At 29.8% G+C, this 12871-nt stretch overlaps 2 pseudogenes; both read right to left on the reverse strand.

Annotated features, from left to right (window-relative positions):
• Positions 1 to 10019: 10019 nt before the first annotated feature.
• On the reverse strand, positions 10020 to 11369 carry LOC112682656 (annotated as a pseudogene).
• Positions 11370 to 11429: 60 nt separating this feature from the next.
• On the reverse strand, positions 11430 to 12495 carry LOC112682717 (annotated as a pseudogene).
• Between the last annotated feature and the right edge of the window lie 376 nt (positions 12496 to 12871).

The following is a 12871-nucleotide window of genomic DNA, read 5'->3' on the forward strand; positions in this document are numbered from 1 at the left end:
TAATTTCTTTTTAAGCTATTATTCGGTTAAAAGTCATTTTTATTTTCAAAGTAGTTAATAGTCGTTCATTTCATCTTGAATCCATTCTTTTACTGTAGAAAAAAAACTAATTTTATACAGTCATTATTAGTATAGTATAAAGCATTTTTTATTCCAAATATATTAATACTTTAAATCAAAGTTTTGATTTCGTGCGCATAATTATAATTATATATAATTAACACAGTATTGGACTATGCCGTGCATTCTCGAATCTAGGAAATTATTTTGACAGTCATTCTTGTATTGAAATTCATTTCATACAGCAATTTTCCTGAGTTGTAGTGCTAAATGTCTAAATCTAAAATTAACTGTTTTTTTCCATAACTATTTACAGTAGTTGTACCTATCCAAAATCATATTCGTTACATTTATATTATATTACAAAAAAATGTGAATATAAAATAATTAATTAACAAATAACATACAATAACAATATAGATAACATTAATGTTTGTAATTGTTACAAATAGACTTTCGATTAATGAGCAAACGGCGGTGAACAATGAAATGGGTTGAAGTGTTTGTAAATACAGTTAAACCTGTGTAATATGGAAACGTTTGGAATCGGATATTTTTTCCATTTTAGACAGATTTCCATTTAATACAGATTGTAAAAAAAAAAAAATTCCCAATAGATCTTTATTAAATGTAATTTATTATTTATTATTAATTTATTTATTTGATATATTTTACATATTTATCATTGCATTTTACCTACATTTTATTCTACATAATTATATGCTCCAAAATTCATCCAATGTTTTTTGTTTTGTTATTTAACTTGTCGTTCTCTTTTCTGCTAAATTTTTCAAGTTGAGAATTGATTCAAGAAGTTAATTTTCATTACTTAGTTCCAATGCGGTTTTACTATAGAACATTGTGTAAACAGTCGTATTATCATAGAGAAAAAAAATGCCATCACTATCAACTATTTCCTTGTTTTTCTTCTTTCCGACATGATCCATGTTATACACCAAGGATGGCTAATCTTTTGAACACTTCGTGCCTAAAATTAACTTTTTTTTTTTTTTATACAGCGTGCCATGAAAAAAATATTATATTTTGTTATACTATAATTTGATTGTATAATTAATGTATTAGTATAAAAGTTTAGTTTAGGTATATAATAATAATAATGTATAATAAATAAAAATAATAATTATAATAATATTGTTTTGTTAATTATTTATATTATATTATATTATAAGTCCTATAATATCATATATTATATAATGTATAATAGTAAATCTTATCGCGTGCCATGGATTTGCCATCCCTGTTATATACCATATCAATACCGTGTCGACTTCCAATGTAAATATCGTGTACATTAATAATGTGGTAATAACCACCACGGGGACCTGTGTCATGAAAAAGAAACTAAGGAGCTTTCTCTTGCTGCTCCGTGTTTCTGTTGAGCATGCGCGTACAACGCACAAGCAATGGCGACGGAAAACCGTGCGCGCCAAACTTTAGTCATAGGCCGCCGGTAATTACAGTCGCGTTGTTCGCGTTAAATATCAAAACGGAACAGCGCGTAAACATCGTCGTAATTGCGGAACTTTTGTTTTTGCCTCAGTTTTATTCGCAGCCTTCCTTCCCCGCGAATCACTCACACACACTAAAATATCCGTACACATACACCACATTATACGTACACACACACCACAATATACGTACACACATACACACACACACACACACTTACACACACACACACACCACAACATACGGAGTTAATGCATCGAGTTTTCAAACTCTTAACGCACGCGCGACAACATCCGAAGATTGAACGTTTCCTGCGCGACGACGAGCTTACAACTATCGCGTTTGCGTTTCCTTAGCCACCGTGTCGCAGTATAATTGATAATATAATACGATTATTATACGTTATCGGCGAGCAGAGAGTTTACCATCGCCGGCGGCGTGTTCGGTGTGTGCCATCCGATGACGTCGCGGTCCCCGAGCGAATCTCCGCCGTTATCTTCGCGACGGCACGTGGAGTGTACGTAACATATATATATATATATAATAAATAATAATCGAAAGCAATCAAAAGTTTATAATAATTCTGAAATAATAATGTATTATTATACTTTTGCGTGAGAAATTCGGCAACGGAAACCGGTAAACACGTACACGTCGTGGATGTACATATATTATTTTACGAGAACGCGTTATCCACCGCCGGATGTCATCAACGGATGTCGTGGCTGCAAACTTCGCACGCGAAAACAAGTCTAAATTACAAATTTATAAAGATATTAGGATATAATGCCGCGTTTCGTACCCTTCGCGTGACTTAATGTAATTCAAGCCCGTTTTTGAAAAGTCGCGTCCGCCGCCGCAGGATTTTCGCTTTATCGGTTTTAACTTTACCAAATAAATTATAGCTGTATTCATTTAAATATTCTTTTTTGTGTGTGATAGAATATGTGTTTCGATTTACTCCTGTATAGATCTGTTTCAGTATAGATACACCCCCGAGTATAAACCTGCCTTCTTTAATAAGTTGTTTTTTATTAGTATAAAAAAATGTATCGAAAAAATGCTAGACTATAAAAAATATTTCGCGTAAAATCGATTTACGTTACGATAAATTTACATTAATTGTTGTACTAAGTACCCTTAAGAAAATTATACAAATTACTAGTTAACCTGCAATGAAGAATGCTGCGAATATAGGTATTATCCTTACTCAGAACTGCTTTAGTTCGTGATTTATGTTGTATTATTGTTGATGATAATTTAGAATTTATCTTTCAAATATGATATAATATTATGAACAATAATTTTACTAGGGTCTTTCAATTATTTCATGTTTATTACACTTCGCTTGCTACTGTTTTTATATTACATTTTTAAATACACATGCCTGATAAGAGAGAAAAAAATATGTGTAGTTGTTTCGAATTGTCTAAAGGCCCCCATACACGGTCAGTCTTGAATTACAATCGACGTAATTGACAGTCGAGACTAATCATTGACTGACGATTGATAACTTCCATAGATACACAATCAATCAAGAATAACAATCGTTCAATTTTTGTATCAGTTCAAAAGTGTACTTATTCGTGCTGTTTTGTTTTGTTTTGTTCTGTGCACATTTAATTAACTTTTTTATATACCTATATTTATTTATAGGAATTTTTATAAATATTTTTGTGTTTGTCAATTTATTAAAATGGATAAAGATGCACTTATTGGTATTGCCATTTATCTCGCGTGTGATGATGCAAAGAAACCCAAAAAGAGAAAGAAAAGATTCTGGGTTAAAGAATGGTTGACGAAAAAAAACTCATTCTCTGATCATAATTTACGACAAAAAAAGACAAACAAGACTCGACTGCTCCACACAATTCGACTAGATCGACTGATAAATTGTACATTCATAGACAAACACGGTCAATCATGAATGTCTATCACCTTGACTGATGATAAAAATTCAAACATGTTTGAATTTCATCAGTCATAAAATTTGACTGTCAGTCATTATCAGTCATATACATATACGGTCAGTCATGAATGTCATTCACGTTGATTGTCATTCAAAACTGACCGTGTATGGGGGCCTTAATAAAGGGCTTGATAAACCATTTAATATCATATAACAGCATCAACATTTTACTATATCTCATGGCATTATTTTTTGCTGCAGATCACAATGCGGTGAACTTAAGCGCATTAGCTCGGAAAGGAACAACACAATTAGAACTTGCTAGTTTAAAATAATAAATACCGCATTATACACCGCAATACCCTTCACGGTATTAACTATCAACTGATTTGTGGTTTGCAGTTGGTTTCCCGCATATAATTTGCATGTATGCGGTGAGGCTGTTTCATCGACAATTTGTTGAGCCACTCTATCGATTAATATAAAAACTTGCCTCTACAGTTTACTATATACTATATATATCGTAATTCGTATTATCTATATTATGATATCTTGGTCAAGAATTTACTAGTTCAAGTAAAATAAAATCAAAAAAGATATTTTTGATCGTGTATTTAAATTTCAATTATAACCGTACCTAACCAGTGATGTATTAACAGAGAACCCCTCATGATAAAAAAAAATAAAAAAAATATTTAGAGCTGAATAAAAATGAATCAAAATGCATAGTAATTTTTTTTTTTATATTTAGAAGATTGCAGTACAAAAACTATTATGAAATTGGACTCAGAAGTCATAAATGACTCACCACGTAGGTATAGAGAGAAAATTAATTAATATATTTTGTTATAATTTGTGTTTACTGATTATATACATATACGAGTATATTATGTTATAACTTGTAACAGAACGATTATGGTAAAGTGTTTTTATGTGTTATTGTTGTTACACTTCATTTATATTAAATCGATATTTAATATTAATAATATAATGTTGATCAAAATTCGTAAATATTATATTTTTGCATGTGCTTAAATTACGAGTATATGAATTAAGAAACGATAAATCTTAAAATTTAGTATCTATTTGTAAATATGTAATAATAATCCGTAAAGTCGAAAATATTATATTGTTAACTTTGATCGATAAATCGCGATGTAAAAAAAAAGTCTTGATCAACAAAACATTATCATTTATATAATCAACTGATTTTTAAATACATTTACTTAACCTCAAGAACCGAAATTGAGCATCAATTTTACCCCTCCTATACGAAAAAAAAATATATAGATCACCTTAGATAGTATACAAGACATTGCTCTGCAATGAGTTACTCGTTAAATAAATAAATAAAAATTACTCGTTACGATAATCGTACATTATTGTAAAAAAAAAAAAAAACCCCCGATATGATGGTAAATACCGCTACACTTCAAAACTCATGTAAGAGATACGAATTACGAGTGTCATGTCAAGAGCATGTTGTCGTAACTTTCGAACGGGCTTCATCTGATCGGGGCGTGGCAACGAATACTAGTTAAGAATTAGCAAATTAAATTTCGTCGACACGCGCTTTTTTTCAGTACCATGTCGTCGGTCGACAATAGCCCTTCTAATTGCGCGACGTGGCGGCCTGCAAACGCCGTCGTCGTTTCCTATTCACGCAAACATTTCTCAAACAATGCAACGGTGGTAAGTTCTTTGCGCGCTCGTCGGTTAATTTGCATTTTTCGTCCCTTTCTTTCCCCTCTTTTTTTCAGCCACTCTCTTCTCGCCCGTTTCACTCCTCCCTCTTCTTACCCGCCGTAAATCCCTTCCCGTTTTTTCAAAGTAAACGGCCACTCTGCAGTCGTCGAATGAATCGGATAATTTTGTGCGCGTGCGTGTGTCGTCTTTCCGCTTCCACCACCGTCACCTTCGACCTGTACCTGCTCTCGTCGCGTGTATAATATATGATGTTTACGCAATCGTTCCGCGCGAAGAGATAAATAATGAAAACACATTCGGATGGCAAATTATGGTAATAACGGAGAAGTGGCGTCCAATTGAAACGCGGCGCGTGTTCACGCGAGAAAAAGACAGACGGAGCCTTAATTCGATTCGCGTTAACGCGGTGCGCTATCAACGCGGGTCGCCCGTCGCCGCGAAAACAGTTCATTATCGCCGAAGAAAAATACGCTCCGTCTCACCCCGCATCCATTATGTACGCCACGAATGTCGCTGACAAATATTACGTCGGAAATATATTACGCGAAATAATAATTCAAACTTTTGAAATTTTTTTCCATGCGAATAACCAACGCGTTAGCAGGATACACAACATTCTACTCTACCTCTTCTGCCGCCCTCGAATACAAACTTTATGTCGAACAGTCTTTCTGATCTCTTAATGTACTGCAGGTACTTCCATTATTTTCGATTTTGTTTAGTTATTCTCGTAAAAACTTTTTATCGTACATTAAGATACATCTTTATCTGTTTTTTTTTTTTTTAATGTTTATTAATGTTACTTTTACTTTTGTTTTTTAAACTATTTTGAATCAGATTTCGTTGTGCACAATGGTTTCATGATGGTCCGTTTATAATTTTAATAAACAAATATGTACAAGTTGCATTAGTCAATAAACAAATATTAGCAATCCGAGAATCGCGAATGATCAATGTGACCCGTTTTGGGAAACGACAAGTTTAGAAACGTTTCTATGATATCTATACTATATAACAGAGTAACAAACGTTCTGGCGTTAAGCGACTGATCAACCACTTACTTTTAAGATCAACTCAAATTGCGTAGTCCGCTTCAAAATCATCATTGCTTTTTGAAACAATCTAATAAGTATTAGAATTTTTTAAATTTCCGTCATTTTGAAGTTTCAATCATTGTAATAAGGTGTTCCGAGATGTCGATACACTTTTAAACTGACAAATGTATGTTTATTTAAAGAAAAATTAGATAAAACTACTACATTATTCTAATGAATGCCGACATTCTATATACTAGGAAAATGAAAATCTATTAATTTTCTACCGAAAAAATTAATTCAAATTAGAATAATATTGCCTAATAAATGTAATGGATTTCGGCTGTATGGATCGGGCAACAGTATAACGCACCATTTTAATTACTCGTATGAAAATAAATGTCTTTAACGCGTTAGAAAAATCACTGAATTTTGTCCGTAAGTGTACCTACAGTACCTATGACCAAATAATCCGTTAAAATAGCAACACATTATGTCGAGATCCTACGAGTATAACGAAACGCAAGAACGAAGTATTAAGAAAAACGTGTGTGTACAATAATGCAGTGTTGTAAAATATTTGAATAAAAGTATTCAAATACTTTTTTAAGTATTGAATAATTTTTTAAATACTTTCAGAACGAAGTATTTTCAATGGTATTTTAAATACTTTTTCTTTTCGAACATTTTATTTTTATTCAAAATATTTTGTTGGAAAAATATTGCCAATTATAATCAAAGCCCGAAGGTTTGTAAAAAACAGGTTTTTAAAAATAGATATTCAATAACAAAATGTCTTTTTGTGTTATTAAATAGGTAACTTTTAATATCAGATACGATATCTGCCTGGTTATACGGGATTACGAGAATAACAGATTTTCCCACAAATCAATATAACTGCAAGCTTACACCGTTTTCAATTATTAATTTAAAGACTCGTGTAGTTGTGATTATAACTTACTGGCTACTACAATTACTTCAAGTTTTAATATAAGTAATTCTAGCCATAATACTGATGATGAAAATGATTCAGCATCACATAATGCATCTCTTTCGACTATTTCTCTGCTAATTGTTAGTTTACCATGGCTTAATTACTCCAAATATTTTTTTACAGATGTATTTGAAAATTATTCTAAAAACTTTGAGTATTTGAGCAGTATTGGAAATACTATAATGTTAAAGTATTTGAATAATATCTTTAACACCTACTTGAAAAAAAATGTATTTGAGTATTTACTTAAATACTTTTTAAAGTATTCTTTATAGCTCTACAATATGTGAGCGCATGACAAGGGCCATATAAAAACGACGAGACGGTGCACTGACACGGAACCATTGAATAGAACATATCAGTGGCGTATTTACGGGGAGGGATTAAGGAAGTCAACCCGCCTCCCCCATAGGCTGTATATATTCAAATAACTATTGTCATCATATTATTTAAAATATTATATACATTTTTTTTATATCAATATTTGATTACATTTGCAAGAATTAAAGTATAATAATATATTCAGTGCCGTATTTAGACATTTTGCGCCCCAGCGCAAAAAAAAAAAAAAAAATTGGCGCCCATCTATGGGGCCTACCCGCGGAAAATATAGGAGATAAATCCTCATGAACCTTTTACATATACTAAAATCAATGCTATTTTTGTGTAGTAAGCACGCCACACGCGATAACATAATACTCCGCAGTGGCGTATATAGGGGGGTGCCTAGTGGGCTACAGCCCCCCCTTCCCCGAAATATTTCAAAAAACTTAAAAATGATTTTAAAAGTTTATTATATTTTAATGGTGCTCTATGCTTATTTAGAAATAATTTTATAAAAAAGAAATAGAAAAATGATTTTAACCGGGTTGCATTTATTTTATTCAATTGTACTTCAATAGTTCATTAAAATGTTTTAAGGTTCTCAACTTATGGTTCAATACTTATTATTAAGAGTTAATTATATAATAAATAAATAAATTATAATTGTATAATACGAGAACATTTTATTCATAGCATATTTTTTTATAGAATAGTCCAGTAGACATATATATATATAATATCTTTTATTGCTGCTACTGTTTTTTGACAAATTAAACATGATAGCTTATCTTTGTTTTCGACAAAAAAGTATAAATCAACCCAAGAATTATTAAAAAAAACATTGTTCATCACAAATTTTTCTTTTTTTAGTCGCCATAATGTTTGGATTTACTTGTAAAATGAAACTATTACAAACGCAAACAGTCACACGTACGGACGTAATCACGGTATAATATTAATTGCTACAAATGCAAAGTAACTATGACAATAGATTAAATATATTTAAAATTATAATTTTTAGATATATATAACTATAATTAATTTATTCTATGACTGAGTAGTACACACATATATATATATATATCTGTGATAGTGCAGCCATCATTATCTTCGACTCCGATTAGATAATAATAAAAATTTTATAGATTAAACTGACTATATAACTATATAGAATAAACAACAACTATTAACGATTAGATTAGATTTTATTTATAAAGAATAAAGAATTGAATAATATAGAAAATTGCATGAAAAATTTTATTGAACAAAAATAAAACACAAAAATTAACCACCTTTGTGTGGGCCATAAAAAATTGCTTCGCGGGTCGCATGTGGCCTGCGGGTTACCGACCCCTGGTCTACTCTATGGGATCCGTGCGTCCTAAAGGCGGGAGAGGCACATTTTTTTATCACTATCGTTTAAAATGTTTCACATAAAACTATTGCGTGAATTGTCCCTCAACGCTCATCTATTTCTTATGTACTATTATAGCACGTTCACTCCCAGCTCACAAATCACCAACTATTTATTAATTTAAGCTTACGTTTGCCAAAATATGTTTGAACAATACATAAAACATAATACACTATCTATTATACTAGATAACTTAATTTAAATGTATAACCTAATTAGGTATTTCATGAAATACATGAAAATTAATGAACTCTGCGATTCAATACGATTTTTAGTAAATACGTTGCGTCTTTTACTATCACTTGTAGCCTGTAGGATTATATTCGTAGGATAGTTTTTATTCTTTTATAGACGTATTAGCATTGTTTAAAATTTAAATAGTTTTGATTAGTAAATTTTGATGTAATTACTTTTATTTTTTAAACATAATTTAAGTAGTAGATTGTCGTAAAAATGTCTTGCATTTTAATTTTTTGAATGCTAATCAATTATAATTAGATGTTTCTGTATTTAGTGTGTTTTATAAGTTCAATATGCCAAAAGCAAAAACGTCGAAATCAAGACGATTATCGAAATTTGTAAATTATTATTTTATAATGAATGAAAAAAAATACACTACTGTAGTATCATTTAAAAAAAAATTTTTCCCATTTTTAAGCTATATCAAATGTAATTTTAATGCATTTTTTTGAGTTTTTTTAAGTAATTTTTGCATTTTTTTAAGGACATATTTCAAGATTTTCAGAACATTAAAATTTCAGCCCTACTTTATACTTATCACGTATTACATAATGCAGTATAACAAAAAGTTTCTTTAATGTGGTTTTTATAATATACCTATTTATTTTGTTGTATGTTTTTAAAATATATAACCAAAAACATATGTACTAAACAATCTTTTAGAAATAAGAATTATAAACATTATTGCTTAAGTATCAGTAAAACATGTACCGATCAATTATAAATAATATCAAATTAATAGAATAAGAATAAATATTATTGTCTTATTCCGTTTTTTAAGTAATTAAGTATACAATTAATAATAATTAATCAAATATACAATTAAGACATATTTAACACATTATAAAAAGTTCTTTATTTCTTTATTTTGTACTTTTGAGCAGTTATAATATAATTTGGGTCGATGATGTCGCTCGTCAAAAAAAACGTTTGTCAAACTGCGGGTCAACAATCTCCGGTAATAAACATTTGTAATAAAACCTAATAAATAATATAAAGGACATGTAATATATATATATATATATATATATATATATATATTTATTTATTTAATTTTACCTTTTTAATTTAGATTCCATTTTATCAAACCAAAATTGTGGATCATATTTAATGACTTCAACATGTTTACAATTATGTGAATACACAATGAAATGACAGATATCTCTTTTAGAAATTCTCAACTGCCCAATTATTTGATAGTAATAGTTATCATCTGTTTTTAAACTTATTTTTCCACGTTGATTTAATTTTAAGAATTTTATCTAAATTAAAAATATAACTTATAGAAGTACGAGTATCTAGGTATATAGTATATGAATATGGCGCAATTTCAATTTTTGATTTTGAAGGACTTTACATATTTAAAAGAAACTCGTGGGGAAGGACTCTGCCATCTGCTAAAATACCTTTTTTAGAGAAATTAATACCCTCCAAGTCCATTCAAATTGTACTTATGTATATGAATCATTAGTATAAAAATGTAGTATTTTAAAATAAATTCCTGTAGATAGTAACTAATATAATATATTGTAGATGGTCTAGTGGTAATGTCTTTTATGTATTACATTTTTATCTTTGATAGCCTCTTCAACTGTAGAATAGTCTTTTGCCGAATACGGAAATTTTACTTCAATTATACTATCATTCCCAATAAGCCCATCTAAAATTAAAATACCATAAAGGATAGAGATTTATTATTTTTTTTTTTTTATATAAATATAATGGTAAAAATTTTTCAAAATATGTAAAACGTTGTATATACCTACGTCTTAATTTGAGAAAAATTCGTGGTTAAGTTGAACTCACCAGGTGATGCTTCGAAGAACGGGTAATCTTCATCAATGATTAAACTACAATTTTAATCGGTGTCCCTATATTTTTTTCAAAATATTCCAAGGCAACTGGATCCATATCTTTACCGTATTTGCAAGCTATCGGCTCGTTCGTACTAGAAGATGTATTGTATAATTTATTTGATACAATATTTTTACATGACATAATTGGACGCATCTTGCATATTTTTCCAAAGTCAGAAGCTTTTATACGATTACGCCTTTCCATAAACCACCTAGAACTAGAATTTTATTGTCGAGTATATATTTCCAAAGCATCCCGTTGATACTTTGAGAGAGTAATTGTTTGAATATTTTTATTTTTTTTTTATTCTAATTCTATTGAACATCTCTCATCTATTGGTAACGGTTCTGCAAGGCCATAAAATTCAAATAAAATTATAAAAAAATTCATATAAAATAGAACAAAAAAGATATTTTTTAAGTTTTCATGTTTATATTTTTTGGAAGTCAAAAATGTTTTACCAACCATTCCTAAAAAAAAAAAAACACATTCTTACTACAGTAATAATTATTATAAAAGTACACGAACAGTGAATGAATTTAAATTGTTTTTGTACCGGGACTTTTGTGCATCACTTTTTTATGGACCGCTCTAAGATAATATCACTAGTATTATAGGAAATAATTACTGCTTGAACTCTAGTATTGTAGGATTGCTTTAAAGAAAAGTTTATTCGTTTCCCTGAAATATACTTATTTATAACGCTTTTGAATTACTCGCAAGCATTTGTAACATCATATACAAGACTTAATGCATTTTCAACTACTCTTCTTAAAACTGAGTTACTTTCACGCATAAGTCCACATCTTTCCAAGCTGGTACATGATTTTCACAATCAGCCGAATTTTTACAAAAATAAATATCACATTGTGCATGCTGTCCAAAATGTGATTATGGCTGTTGGAAATGTCTTGTTGAAGTCCTAAAATATATTGTAAAACAATTTATTATAATTAATTAATTATCTTTTTTTATAAAAAAAAATAGCTCATTATTTAATTTAAATAATTAAAATAATTAATTACCTTTTATTTTAGCAATATCGTTAATATTTAATTTTTTCCTGTATTGAATCGCATTTCAAATAACTACACAGAATTTAATTTAAAATTAAAAATTTTATTTTTTTTTAATTAACTGTCTTTAATATGTTGGGTATTTTGTATTTTTTGTTAATGCAGATAATTTTGTACTATAATTTCTTAACAAATGGTTGCGACATTCTATTTTTTATACCAATTGGTGTGATCCATAAGGAACTATCTCTAATAGTTTTTTTAATACGCTGCTATCGCCATCTTCTATGAAAATTATATTTTCTTTATGTTTCTATTATTTATTATTGAATTATAAGTATTTTTATTATATTTAAAATTGAGAGTATTATACCAATTAATCTGTTAAATTTTAAACCATGTAACTCAATGCTTTTGGCAAATCCCTCGGAAATACCATCAGCTCCCATACCAGTGGCAGCTTTGTCTTAACTTAAAAAACATTTATGGTTTTTTGTGGACAACTTTAACGCATGAGCTCTTTCACACATACAACAATAGCGGTTTCGTATTCCGACAAATAAGACTTTGTTAGAACGAAATCCAATAATTGTAGCCTACATAACAATCATATTATAATAATTTACACTAATTTGCTATTTATGCGATCATGTGATAAAAAAATTCTCACAGCTCCGGATAACGCGTCATACTTGGTCTTGTAACTCCGTTTTCTCCATTGACCGTCAGCAATTACAGGGCATAATGGTACACCGTCAGTATCAATATCTCCAGCCTCTATCGCTAATTGCTTTTCCTCAATGCCGGCCAATCTCATCTGTTCCCATGCCGTTTGCTCTATTACTG

This window comes from Sipha flava, unplaced genomic scaffold (genome assembly GCF_003268045.1).
Source record: "Sipha flava isolate LNK unplaced genomic scaffold, YSA_version1 208_pilon_pilon, whole genome shotgun sequence".
Lineage (NCBI taxonomy): Eukaryota > Metazoa > Arthropoda > Insecta > Hemiptera > Aphididae > Sipha > Sipha flava.